The sequence below is a fragment of the Adiantum capillus-veneris genome, chromosome 7 (assembly GCF_014529385.1).
Source record: "Adiantum capillus-veneris isolate H3 chromosome 7, ASM1452938v2, whole genome shotgun sequence".
Classification (NCBI taxonomy): domain Eukaryota; kingdom Viridiplantae; phylum Streptophyta; class Polypodiopsida; order Polypodiales; family Pteridaceae; genus Adiantum; species Adiantum capillus-veneris.
This window is the reverse complement of record NC_140937.1, coordinates 4,176,240-4,191,199: the sequence shown is the minus strand read 5'-3', so window position 1 is coordinate 4,191,199 and position 14,960 is coordinate 4,176,240.

Here is a 14,960-nt window from a genome sequence, read left to right as displayed (position 1 = left end):
CTCGTCCAAACGAGTTAGTACCCTTTCAACATCTCTTTCATGTTGTTCCCACGATGCAGAAAAAATGAGAATATCATCTAAAAAGATGAACACACATACATCGACTATATCCTCGAAACGACCTACCATGAGACGATTGAACGTACCCACGGCTCTTGTCAATCCAAAAGGCTTAACGATATACTCCCATTGCCCTCACTCGGTGCGAAAAGCGGTCTTGAAAATGTCGCCTTTGAATACCCGTACCTGATGGTATCCACTTTTGAGATCGACCTTGTTGAAAAGCTTTGCCCCATTGAGCCTATCGAGGATATACTCAATGCAAGGCATCAGAAACTTGTTCTTGACGGTCATCTTGTTTGATGCCTATAATCAACACACAAACGAGACGAACCATCCTTCTTGCGAACAAACAAAATAGGGGCAGCAAAAGCAAAAGGACTTACGCTAGGACGTATGAATCCGCTAGCCACCAACTCCGTGAGTTGTCGCTCTAACTCTTCCTCGTGTGACTTGTTCAAACGGTAGGGAGCCTTACTGACAGGCTGTGCTCCCTCCATAAGCTCGATGCGATGGTCCTCCGGCCGCTCAGGTGGGAGACGAGGTGGAAGATAATCCTGCAAAAAGAGATGTTTAAACTTCGTAAACAACTCCGAATACTTACTTGGAGCCTGAATGCTCTGGGAAACTGGAGCAGCATAAATGAATGCCGCTTGTGCTCCTTGTCGTAATTCACGCTTTACCTGTACATGCGAGATGAGAGGCAAAGAATGCAAGCCCTCCTCAGCACGAATGATGAGGGGGGAATCAGTTTTGGCATGTAAAGTGAGAGTGTTAGCCTCCCAATCAATGAGAGGGTTGAGTTCACGAAACCATTTAATGCCCAAAATCATATCACATCCTGCGAGAGGAGACACGAAAAATTTTCTGCGAAAAGAAGCTTGTTGAACGATAAATATCACATCAAGGCACTCCTTCGTGATGAGAGAGTCTATACCAGGAGCGAAGCCATAAATTTCGAGAGGAGATTTCTGGCTAACCTCTAGGCGGGCTCTCTCAACAAGAGGGGGACTAATCACATCATGCATACTGCCTGGATCAAACAATATGATAAAACGCTGCGCCTTTATATGTCCATAACACTTCATGAGAGATTCATCAATGTGTGTGTCAGAGTTATGAGAAGATGCAGGTTGTGTTGTGACAGTGCTTGTGGTAGCTGTGGGTGCCTTTGGTTCTTTAGGTGGGACTATCTTAGGACAGGCCTTCTTAATGTGACCCTTGACGTGACATTGAAAAAATCTACCTTCTTTAGCATAAATCACTTGTTCTTCAGCCGTGATGTATCCTCCTATAATTCCTTTTGAAGCTTTTTCATCAGGGATTAGCTTAGGTTTTGAAGGTGCTTTAGCTTTACCCTTAGATTCATTGCTAGAGTTCTTTTCCGAGGAATTAGAGAAAGAAGGGCTAGAAGAATTACCATTCTTACCATTCTTACCGTTCTTACCATTCTGTGTGTTCTGAGAATTCCAAGAGGTCCCTTGAGAAGACTTGTTCTCCTTAGGCTTTCCCTTGTAGTGCTTCATCTCTTGGGAGAGAGCGATTGCTACCGCCTTGTTGAGATCCGCGGGGTCAAAGACTTCGACATCAAACTTGATGTATTCGTCTAACCCAAAGAGAAAAGCCTTTTTGCGCTCATCATCCGATTTGCGTAATTGAGTGTCTAGCTGGAAAACACGGTTAGAAAAAGACATGACTGGCATACCATGTTGCTTGAGATTGCGCCAATTCTCTTTCAATCGTGCGAGGTATTGAGGTGGCATAAACCGCGCTTTGAGCTTGTCTTGGAAATCAGCTCAACTAAAAGAGAGGGACGTGAATTTGTCTGCTTCCTCTAGGTGCGCGGCTAGCTGTGCCGCTTGCCATGCGTGGTACCTATTGATGGCATCACTCGCAAGGTACATAGCTGCCGTCAAAACTTTGCTATTTCCTGTTTTCTTAGTTGTCGCAAAATAAGCATTAAATTGATGTAACCAAGAATGAATCACCGTAGCATCCATCTTACCATCATACTTACTGAAAGTCAACTTTTCGGTGACTGGGTTGTTGGAATCTTCATCGTGGCTTGTACCACTTGAGGAACTCCCACGATCTTTGGGTTGTTCAGTCTTCGAGACTAGTACTTGGGCAAGCAATTCTTGAGTGCGTAGCTCCTTGTGAGCTTCACGCTCGGGCTCCAAGGCCGCGCTTCATGCTGCAGCTTCCTCCTTTCTTAGTTCTTTTCTTTCTTTTCTTGCGTCGCGCTCCCGTTCGAAAGCAAGGCGCTTGTCTTCTCGTTGTGCGGCAAGTCTGGCGTTTCTTTCGTCGCGCTCGCGGTCCTTGGCTGCCTGCTCACTGTCCTTAGGTGCTTGTTCACGACATAGTAACAGGGAATGGCCGTTTTCAGGTCTCCGTTCCCCGTTCCCATTCCAAGTTCCCGTTCCGAATCCCCGATCCGTGTTTCAAACGTGAGTACCCGTAACAGGGAATGGCATTTTGTTCGGCGTTCCCGTTCCGGTTCCCCGTTCCTGGTAACTATGGTTCACGATCCTTAGCTGCTTGTTCTGCGGCAAGTCTTGCAATTCTTTCGTCGCGTTCACGGTCCCTAGCTTCTTGTTGTTGTGCTTTGCTTGCGAGTTGTGCCAATGCAACTCGATTCGTTTCTTGTTGTTGTGCCATCATGTCCAACATCGACTTGACCATCGCCTCCATAGGCGTGGGTCCACCTTGTGGCGTAGATGGCGAATGGGGAGGGTTGGAAAAATCTATTGGTGGGGAGAATCCTTCGTCGCCTCTCTCATGCTCATCACCTGAATGCGAAGTATCCATTCCGCTTCGGGTGACGACCATGCATTATGATCTTTGGTTCTTAAGTTCACGAGGTTCTTGAGATTCTTGAGGTTTTCCTTTTGCTTGCAAATCGCGTTGGAGAAGGATCTTCCCTTTACCTGAGTTCTACTCTTTTTCGCGGACGCACCCCTTGGCGGCCTCTCGCTCACACCAAGGTTGCTTTTTCCCACCTCACATCGATTGGCCGGCCGCTAAGTGCACGGTCCGCTCTCAATGAGTGAAAAGAGACACAAGGGGAGGCTGGACAAGCCTTTCTTTCTTGGGATTCTTGTCACTCTTCAACAAAGCACGATTAGGAATCGACACGCCCAAGTAAACTTGGGTTCGTGCGACCGCAACAAGCAAAAAAAATTCTTGTGGTTCTTGTGGTTCTTCCCTTGAGTAGTACAGAACACTTCCAAAGCTCTGATACCAATGTCAGGTGCAATGGAATGAATGTTGTATTTTTTCAAGATTAGTGATCTATATTTGCTCAAGGTTCCTTTTAGTTCTTAGGGAAGGAGAGAGCCTTCCGTCTTTATGGAGAGTGCTATGATCACGAGCAAAGTGAGTGGATATTGTGCGTGCAAGTGTATGAGATTGAGAGAAGGAGAGCAAAGAGATACGACACCCGAGAGGTTGTAAAACCCTCCTCCGAAGGCCCCACTCTCGTCGGCGAGAGTGGTCTACTTTTGATTGCACAAAGGTGTACAATGATGATGCATGGACTGATGCAAACGGGGACTATGCTGATGACGACGATGATGACTTTAGGGCTGAATTCGATGTTCCTGTATTTGCTGTCCACAAAGGGGTAATGGCTGAGAATCTGGACCACTTTGGGGGGCTGAAAAGAACCGGTTTGCTGCTGTTTCTATGGCTGAAAATCCCTGGTTTTGTCGAGGCTCATATGGTGATAAAAACGCTGAGGATTTGGCTTGATCAAGCTGCGTTTTTAGGGCTGCTGTCGTAGGCTGAAAACGCTGAAGGTTTGCAGGTATTAGGCTGCGTTTCCAATGCTGAAAAACGCTGCCTCTCGCAGGTTTGCTAGCGTTAGTAAAACGCTGAAGTTGGGCTGCCTGTGGTAGGGAAAAACACCAAGATGGAGAGCTTGCTGGCGATGGTTTATTGGGGGAGAAAACACCAACGATGGAGGCTTGCTGGCGATGCTAAAACGCTGGGGCTGATGGTGGAGGTCTCACCAAGGCATGCTTGACGAGGTTCTTGTTGAGAGAGGGAGGGAGTACCTGTTGCTTGGAAAGCCTGTTGTGCTCCTTGCTCATCTGCCCAATTGTGCTAACTTGGGTTTTCTTATATATTAACTTACCCAATTTGCCCTACTTAGTTCCCAACAAAAGTCACTTAATAAATAAGTGAAAAATGTCAAAAATAGGGAAAAATAGGATAAAGACACTTGAAAAATCCCCAAACTGACTCTGATGGAATCTGATGAAAATGCTTATGCTTATGCGGTGTGCAACCAGAGGATATGCATCTACACTAAGTGACTGGGCATGCACGGTCTACGAATAGACTCACAAAGGTGCCAGATCACTTCTAATCTAGACTGACTGGACTAACGGGAACCCTGTTATGGTGTAGCTTGTCCACGGACACATAGGGTTCGATGTGTCACGTGATAGTGAAGTCACGTGATAGTGAAGCCCCCCGTGCTCGTGGGCATTTGGATCTCCGTAGCTCAATCGCCCGTTTGATCAACGTACCTTTGGTGTGGGTGTGATCTGAAGCTGAGGTCTGCTGTGGTGAGCACTCCTCTGGCTGTTCACTGTCCGGTGTAAACAAATCTGTGACCTGCCTCTCAAACTGGCTCTCCCTTGATGTCCTGAACAAGCTCTCCCTGTGTTAGTGCAGCTCGAATAAAAACCATAGTTATCCGAAACGGGAAATTGGAACGGGGAACGCGGAACAGCAACATGCATGAAATGCCATTCCTTGTTTCGGATACTCACGTCTGAAACATGGAACGGGGACCCGGAACGAGAATTTCGGATGGGAATGGGAAACGGAGACCTGAAAATGGCCATTTCCTGTAACTATGGTGAAAACATGCCTAGGCATGTGTATCTCATGACTCTTGAAAGTGGTTCGAAACCCTCTCTGAAGAAGTAGTGAAAACGGCCACGGATCTCATAGTACACCAGGTAGTGACAATATGTAGTGCAACTCCGTCTCTTGCTCAATATGACATAAATGGCCTCTATTGGTACTTCTTAAAATCTACCAATCTCGATCTGAAGTTGATGCGAGGATGTGCGTATCTGGCCAATAGCACACCGTATCCGTGTGTATCCATGTATCCAGGCTAGTCACAAATCCGTCCTCCGTGAGTTGCCTCTCTATAGAAAGCCATTTAAGTGCCCAACTCCGGTATCCGTTGTGTCCATATGAGAGAGAGAAATAAAATGAAATGAAATGAAACGTTATATTAACGACCTCTAGAGGCGAAAATGACCTATCAGACCAAAAGTTTACAATGCGGTGAATCTGATACAATGTCTGAGTATCAAAAATAAAAATAAAAAGGTACTGGAAAAGGGGTACTATTGAGTCCTAAACTGCTAGATGTTAACTAAAGAGCCAACTGGAACCGTGTAGGATATGAGTAGGGGGGTGAAAGTTGTGACTGAGGGTTAATACAACACAATCTGGGTGTGTGTGTGGGGATATAATGGGCAAGAGCTGATACAAAGGCTGGTACAAGATAAGCAGGGTGTACAATCCTCAAAAGAGCTAAATCACAGGAGATCCATCATCTGTTGTTGGCGGATCTCATCAATCTTCTCCATAGTCAGTAGTTTGAACGGGCGTCGTGCATGTCGGGCCAAAGTGATCCAAATCCTCTGATGCAACCTTCGTCGATGCCGTGTAGTCCTCCGCAGTCGTGGGTGTCTGGATCTCCCTTGCTCGGTCGCTTGGTCGCTCGATCGATCAACGTGCCTCTGGTGTGAGGAGAATGTGAGCTTTGCTATGGTAGCTGCTCTTCTGGCTGCCTAGTGTCCGCTCTAAAGAAGTTTGTGATTCGTCTCTGAGACTGGCTAGCCTCTCCTCTCATCAAGCTCTCTCTATGTCTGCGCAGCTCGAGCAAAATAGTCCTTGACATCTCTGGTCCTTATACCCCATGATTCCAGAGAGTGGTCCATAGCCCTCTTTGAACATGCAGTGAAAGTGGCCTTGTATCTCATAGTAAATTGGCCTGTGGCATGTGTAGTGTAACTTTGTCTCGGGCTCCATGTGACATAGGGGACATTTCCTGGCCTTTACTGGTACTCCGCTGTATCTACTAGTCTTGATCCGAAGCTGGTGTGAAGATGTGCGTATCTGGCCAAAAGCACATCGTATCCCATGAGATAAGTGGGTGTCCATGTATCTGGGCCTTGTGACAAAACCATCCTAAGTAAGCTGGAGAAGATTTTCTCTATAGAAAGCCATCTTCGTGCCCAGCTCTTGTGGCAGTTGTATCCAAGTCCTCCTGGTATCTAGCTGAGTGAGGTCTTGGTGGATGAGTCTAGTGATCTCGGATTGTGTAAGAGTCAGAGACGGTGCATCCAATGAGTACTCTTAAGGGGGGCAATCTGTTCATGCTGAACCCATGATGTCATCTTCCCATACCATCATGCTGTATCTCTCTGCATAGCTAACTGTCCAGAGGACTCAAGTGCTAGGCTGGCATATCCGTCTCTGGGGAGGTTCTACAAGCGGTGGATAAAGGAGACGGATCTGGTAAGCGCCTCAACCACTAGTGGGGGGTAGCATTGGATTCCAATTGGTCCATGATAGGGGAGACAGAAAGCCCCTTCAAGTAAAGGGCTTGTCACTTGAGGCTTAGACAAGGCCCAAGGGCCAAGGAGCATCCTATGCTTCTCAAAGGATGCCCCAAAAGGCATCCAGGCCCCAAAAAGTAGCCCGTTAAAAACTGCCATTGAACATTGAATTGCCAATGTTGATCGGACGACACACAACAAAAATCACCAAATGCGATCAGATGGGAAGCATTGCACTGGGTGACGGGATGGGATGGAACGAAATGGGCGATTTGTTCCGTACATCAAACGTGACCAACCTTGTATTCATGCGAGTCTATTGAGACCTTTCAAAGGTGAAGTGCTATAGGACATGGAGCTAGACGAGCAACGAGAAGTGGAAGAGACAGAAGAGATTTTAGTTCCAGAACAGGTCCTAGTTGGTTTGCGGATATTTGGTCAAGTTTAGGAACTATCCGGCTCTTGATGGAAAGTGGATGGAGGAGAAGGTGTTAACAGATTTTCCTTGCTTACTAGAGCTTTGCCTTGAGACTTTGGTCTAGCATCGACTATTCCGAAAGTGCTCAATGAATAAGCAGATTGAATCTGGTGCAGTACGTGTTGCACAAGAGGGGAGCTACTCCACTCCCTTGTCACAGGTTGCCTAGAATTGAATAAAAGCCACTAACTTTTCTATTAGATTTTAGGGATACAGACAGGTTGACGTTATTTTGCTGAATGACTTTATGAGAAGATGTACATCAAAATAGGAATTTCTCAAATGAGCTTGTTATATGTGGCCTCTCATGTGTGTGTTGTTTGAAGATGTACATCAAAATAGGAATTTCTCAAATGAGCTTGTTATATGTGGCCTCTCATGTGTGTGTTGTTTGAGTGTGTCAAAAAGATGAAATGACTACAATAGTTTATCTCTTTCACCTGATGGGTGATGTGAATGTGATAGTAACGAGATTTAGTACATCAAAACATCTTTGAAAAGATCGGCGCGGTCTGGATGTGATTGCTTGATAAGTTACAATGATCATGATTCTCATCTGAGATGTCGACAAGGATAATGATGTGATTCTTTAGTGGTTGTCGTCTCTGTGCAAGTACTAGATGTGTGCAGCTTGATGCATGGGTACATAGAGTCAATGTCTATTGAGCTAGTTTATGTCCTTTGTTTGTGACATACCCCCCTCGATTACACCTCTTTCAAGAGGGGGGTATGTCACAAGCTAGTTACGTGTCAAGGGTCCCAAGAGGGTTAGGGCTTAAAAGCCCTAAAATCCTACCCCTTACCAACGTAAAAAGTGTGGCCGAGGGGCCTAAAACCTTAAAAAAAAAGATCAACTACGAATTCATGGACATGGCCAGCTGTACAGACTTTCGCAAATCGTGGAGATGATGACGTGGCACGTGTATGGACAGCCCGCAAAACACGAAGGCTGGTTCCAGTGCTAGCGTTTGGGGTTTGCAGCTTTTCGGAGCAGAGGTTTTCAAGTTGTGTTCTTTTGGGACCAAGGGCCTTTAAATATGACCTTGGGGGGTCACTTTGGCATTCCAATTGTGTAAGCAGAGCATTGTGGGAAGTAATAAAGAAAGAAGTATGGAAAGGGGCGCCAGACTTTGGGGCCAGTTTGTGTGGAAGCGGAACTTCGCGACTTCGTGTCGACTCTTCTCTTCTCTCTCTCCCTATTTCAAGTTCTGTTGTTCCAATTTCTCACGTGTGTTGCTATTGATTTGACTCTTGGAGTGTCCAAGTGTGTTGCATGTTCTCTATGTACAAGGAGACCTCTGGGGATGCACGAAGGCCTTTTAACCAGAGGATGTACAAGACGGGGAGTACAATGTGAGTGCTATGTCTACAAAAAGGTGGTATGTATGGAGAATGCAAAATGAACCAGTAGGGAGGTGCGTAGTGCCATGTGATGCGTCCATGGTCCAGACTGAAAGGGATTGGAGATCTTGCCCCTGTCCTGAGGAAAAAGTATTTGGGCCTCTTCGCTGCCTTGAAGGAGCTTGCTGAAGTATTTGCTGCAAATAGTATGCAACGGCTCAGTCCAAATAGCTGTCAAAGTGGTCGATGTCGGGGAAGACTGTGAGCCCATCAATGTGAATGCAATGAACCTTCCACGTGGTCCATAAAGTGATGCTACAGATTGCAGTAAAAACTGCATCCCTCTTAGAGAAGTCCGACTCATGGATAGTATATGGAACCATCTGTAGAGTGCCTTGCCTAGTCTATATCCCCAATGATGTAAGCATGAAGACCGGATCTCTCGGAGAGCCTTGAAAAAGAGTGTGAGACCTCTGAAATACCAAAAGCTTTGCAACTGCCCCCCACGTCACTAACCTATCATGAGCACCCACACTAATTAGCAAACAACAAGCTGCCCTCCACTTTGGGTGATCATACCGACAAATTCAGAAACAGTGCCTCAAGGACTCATGTTGCAAAGTACATCAGTGGCAAGTTGGATCATGACCGATAATCTCAGTCTGACCACATTTTGTTACCTTGTACGTTTGTCCTTCCCCATAGATGGAGAAAACACACATGTATATTTCATTTGTCTCATAGGCTGACTTCAGCCTCCAATAGAGGTAAAAAGATCTCTCTCTCTCTCTCTCTCTCTCTCTCTCTCTCTCTCTCAACCGGGCTATAGGGGAGGGCTTCCCAGAGGAGTGGACACAGCACACCATAGTGCCTATCCACAAATCTGGCGACACCCTGGACCCAGGGAACTACAGGACTATCATGATTGGCCACACGATGGCCAAGCTATATGGAGCAGTACTTGAGGCACAGCTCAGCTGCTACGCAGAGATCGAGGGTTTACGAGCTCCAGGCCAAGCAGGTTTCAGACGAGCTTTCTCCACCATTGACCACATCTTCGTTCTGCGCTGCCTCATTGATGGGGCAAAGGCGCGGAAGAAGAGGCTGTACTGCTGCTTTGTGGACTTCCGCAAGGCCTTTGACACAGTCCCACGCGAGAGACTCTTCCAGCGCCTTCACAGCATTGGGGTACCAACAGAGATGATTTGGGCCATATATGCTCTATATGAGAGGGTGACGGGTCGGGTTCGTTGCCCAGGCGGTTTTTCAGAGACCATTGCTAGCACCATTGGTGTTAAGCAAGGATGCCCACTCTCCCCGACACTCTTTGGGCTATACATCGACGAGATCTCCGACTACATACTACGAGCAGGGGGAGAGGGGAGCGACTTGGCAGGTACTCCGGTCCACATCATGTTATATGCTGATGATATTGTGTTGATTTCAGAGTCACCCGAGGGCTTGCAACGCCATCTTGAGGCCTTGGACGAATTCAGCACACACAGGGGGTTGACTGTGAACCTTGGCAAAACCAAGGTTATGATCTTTCACACATCCAGTGCAGTGAGGAGCGCCGCCACCTTCACAGCAGCAGGAGGACAGGTTGATGTAGTCACCTCCTATGTCTACCTTGGCATCACATTCACCAGCCTACCAGGACCCTTCACTATGAGGCAGGCTGCTGTTGACAGGCTCACCCGAGGATATGCAGCTCTGGCCATGCTAGAGCGGAGGTGCCACCAGGCACACTTTCAGGAGCCCCGCACGAAGGGGTGGCTTTTCGACACCTTAGTCACCCCGGCCTTGATGTACTCGGCGGCAGTATGGGCACCAGGATTGACAGCTGACCAGTGGACACAACTTGAGAGACCACAGGTATATATGATCTCACGCTTGCTCCGCAGCAAGAAGACAGTGCCACACGACATTATTAGAGCCGAGCTCGCCACACCACCTATGGTTGTAGAGGCACTATTCCAGACAGTTTGCTTCATCCAGAGGATGAGAGAGCTACCTCCTGACAGACTTACCCGTAGAGCATTTGAGGCAGCTATACAGCTATCAGAGAGTGGACATGAGAGAGCATGGTACTCACAGGTCAGAGCATGGTTTGAGGGACACGGTCTTGACATGGAGAGCCTACCACCATTCCAGTACGACCCCCACTCACCATATGTTCACCTCTCTCGCAGTGAGAGGAACTTGGTATTGAGACAGGATCTGTGGCAACTATACACTAGGAGAGTCTGGGCGGCACCTAGCTTGGGGACGAGGATGTCAGATTACAGAGACCAGTTTCTCACCATATTGTCTGGGGGTTCATACAGAGACCACGCTACATGGACACATATATGCCACATAGCTCACGGGTGGCGATTGGTCAGCTGAGAGTGGCTTCACACAGGTTAGAGATTGAGATCGGGAGACATACTGGTGTTCCGAGGGGGGGCGAATCTGCAGAGCCTGCACAGAGGAGGTGGAGAGTGAGGAGCACTTTGTATGTAGATGCAGAGCATACACTGAGATCAGAGGCAGGTATGAGGCCCTATTTAGAGGACAGCCCACTCTCCGAGAGATCATGGAATCTCGAGATCAGAGACAGCTCGGACGTTTCTTACTAGAGATACAGAGCCATCGGGACACACTACTACAGCCACACACAGCTACACAGACAGAGGGGAGACAGTCGCAGCTCACAGACTTCTTTCAGAGGATTTCCGCCCCCCCCTCACCAGACACTCAGAGGGGAGTGACACTCCCACAGGCGGAGGTGAACCGAGCTAGACGACGACCACGAGTCACAGGCTACAGGGGCGCGAGCTCCCACCACCGACAGATCGAGGAGATCCGAGCCCGGGAGCGCCGTGCCACTGAGGAGCGAGTGGCTCAGATGAGGGCTGACCCGACAGCTTTCATCCGGGTAGCCTTGGCACCAGACCCACCCATGTACCACATCTTACACCCCCCCATTAGTACAGGATGGAGCTAGATAGCTTGATGCATTCTCATGATTGTACTACCTTGAGCATACAGACATGCATATACCCCTAGAGATAGAGCTCCATCCCTCCTCAGATACTCCACTATCTACTTTCAGCTCAGTTTTGTATCAATTTTGTTTCATTTGTCTTTCCGATAGACGGATGACATACACACAATGTACATTTGATTTGTCTCATAGGCCGATTTCGGCCTGACATAGACGTTAAAAATCTTTCTTTCTTTCTTTCTTTCTTTCTCTCTCTCGACATCCAGAGTGCAGATGAGGATGGATCCTCACCATTTCTTCCATCTTTGTTTCACACACTGTTACATCCAATTTACCGGGTACCTATTGTATCAGCTGCTACACCCACGTAGTTTTAGATTGTAGTAGTAGTAGTAGTATTTTGTTCCACTTCTAGTTCTTTTCTAGTTCTTTTGTACCCAGACATGGTATTAGATTCACTATTTTGTAACTGATTGGTCTCATAGGTCATTTTGGCCTTTTGAAGACGTTAATATAACATTTCATTTCATTTCATTTCTCTCTCTCTCTCTCTCTCTCTCTCTCTCTCTCTCTCTCTCTCTCTCTCTCTCTCTCTGGCGCAGGAGCAGGAGTACTCGCAGCAGTAGGCACAGAGCAGATCAGAGGGGTCGCGCAGCAGAACAGGGGCAGCACAGCGCTGCAGAACGCGTGCAGGGCTGCAGGGAGTCCTCTGAAGGGATCGCGCAGGGCTCAAGGAGACTCACGCAGGGCTCCTTCTCTCTCTCTCTCTCTCTCTCTCTCTCTCTCTCTCTCTCTCTCTCTCTCTCTCTCCTGCTCGCTGCAGGGTGCCCCCTCTCTCTCTCTCTCTCTCTCTCTCTCTCTCTCTCTCTCTCTCTCTCTCTCTCACCCGAGTTCTTCTCTTTTCCACGGGCGCACCCCTTGGCGGCCTCTCTCTCTCTCTCTCTCTCTCTCTCTCTCTCTCTCTCTCTCTCTCTCTTTCTCTTTTTCACTTTTTGCAACTCTATCGCGCTCTCTCTCTCTTTTTATTTTTTTGCAAGCCGTTTTAATTTTTTGCTACTCTATCGCGCTCTCTCTCTCTCTCTCTCTCAACTCTACCGTGCTGCCCCTTGCAGCCTTGCCCCGCCCCGCCCTGCCCCGCGCGTTGCCCCCCCTCTCTCCCCCCCCCCGGCCGCCTACCACGCCCTCTACTGCTCGCGCTCAACTCTATCGTGATGCGCTCGACTTTGTCATACTGTCTCCCTCTCAACTCTATCGTGTTGCCCTCTGTAGCCTGGTCCCGCCCAGCGCGTTGTCCCCCCCCCCCCCCCCGGCCGCTTGCCACGCTCTTGCGCTGCCCTCTCTTGCCATATCTCCTCGCGTTCCCCCACTCGTCCAGCTACCACATCCGTTGCTAGTGTGGATGCACACGTGCGCTTAGTGGCTCTTTTTCGGACGGCGATCAAGCATGAGGAAGCTGAACGATAAAGCCGACCCCCTAGAGGATGCCATTCAAAAGTGCAAAGAGGAAATGACGGAGGCCATTACCAAGATGAACCGCAATCTCTTGGGCACAATAAAAATGCTTGAAGGACGCGTGCTGATCCAAGAGAGCAAGATAAATACACTGGAAGACCGAGTGACGACTCAGGATGAAGAGATTGTGTCACTCAAGAAAGATCTCGCCGAAGCACGATCAAGAAACACACTGGAAGAGGGCGAACTGCAACCCTCAGTAATCGAAGAAATCAACACGATCAAGGAGCAAGTGCGGGCCATCAAAGAGGGAGAAGAGCAACACAAAGAGATGACGACTTCTTGGGTGGATGTTCTTACCAAAACTCAATAGAAGGCGGATGAAACCGAGAAATGGATCAAGGTGGCCATGAAAGGAAAAGGCAAGGAGATAACGCCCACGTCCACACCCACTATCATTAATCAGACACTAGAGGAGGAGCAAAGAAGACGGGTGCGCGCTTTACATGTGAGAAGTTGCGCTCTTAAAGACAAAGGCAATGTGGACGAAGAGGTAAAAGAACTCATGGCCTTGATGGGGTTTCATGAGCCGACGCACACAAGAGCCTGGAGAGTGGGCAACATAAAGAAAAATGGAAGCAGTGGGGAAACCTCAAAAGAAAGATCACTCATCCTCCGTTTTCCCTCCATGGAAGCGAAGATGTCCTTCTTGAAGAAAAGACCAACTCTTATAGAGACGGGCATCTTTCTCGGGGATGATCTCACCCTCTCACAGATCGCTCATGTGCAGGAAGTAATGCCGGAGATTAGAGCGGCAAGGGGAAAACGCAAGATTGCCTTTTACCGAGACGGAAGAGTAGTAATACTAGAGCGACGCTCCACATGACGGTGCGAGACTTATGCGACCACACCCAAAGTGGCTGCTTGGAACTGTAATGGATCTATGCGTCTTGATGTGGGTGCTTTACTGGAAGAGACATCATCTTTTACTCTGAGACACACCAGGCCCCTCGGCAATCCATGCCTCACATCAGTGGATATAGGTGGGAGACAACTTACAGACAGGAGACACGCTCAGAGCACAGAGGACGGGGCTCGGGGGGAGTGGCAGTGTTATTTAGAGAGGATCTGCAGCCATTGATACATATAGCCCGTAGGGATGAGCAGGCTAGGTACATGTGGGTGAGATTGAAAGCAGAGACAGGCAGATATCGCTACATTGCTATTTGCTACTTTCCCCCGAGCACATCAGTCTATGCATCACCCAGAGCAGTCCCCTTTTTCTATTTTGGATGATGACATATGGGAGTTCTCTAGAGATGGTGACATTATCATTCTAGGGGACTTCAATGCTAGGACTACCCATCATCTGAAAGTGTTTTATGATACTTCAGAGAAGATGCTGAGAGACCTAGATGTTGTAGAGATAGGCCTGTCCAGACTATCACACGATGTGGAATATACTGAGTATGGGCGACACCTGATAGACATGGGCACATCACATGGATTGGCCATCTTGAATGGCCTACAGAGATTTCCTGTTGCGGGAGGTTTTACATGCTTCCCACACAGACATGGAGCCAGCACAGTGGACTATGTCATGGCACAGCCGAATCTCATCTCTAGTATCCAGGATCTCACAGTTGGGCCCAGACCGGTCGGGGTGGCAGTGGATCATGCTGTTGTGTCGATGACCATCTCCTTCCAGTTCAGTGTAGCACACAGGCCACGGGTAGCAACCCCTACTCGCCACACCTTCACACGGGAGACGGATTATGTATACATAGACGGGATCTACAGACGCCTATGCATTGAGGACCTGGGGCGACCTGTGGAGGAGCTAACTACTATACTGACACATACATTACATGATGCAGCAGCAGAGGCATACCCACACACCCAGCCTGAGCAGAGACGCCGATCAGGGAGCATGCCTCAGAACAGTTGGTACGATGAGGAGTGCCGCCAGACTAGAGCTAGACTTCAGAGGGAGGTGCTCTTGGGGGACGTCACTCACAGACAGTCACAGATTGACTTCCGACGCCTGGTG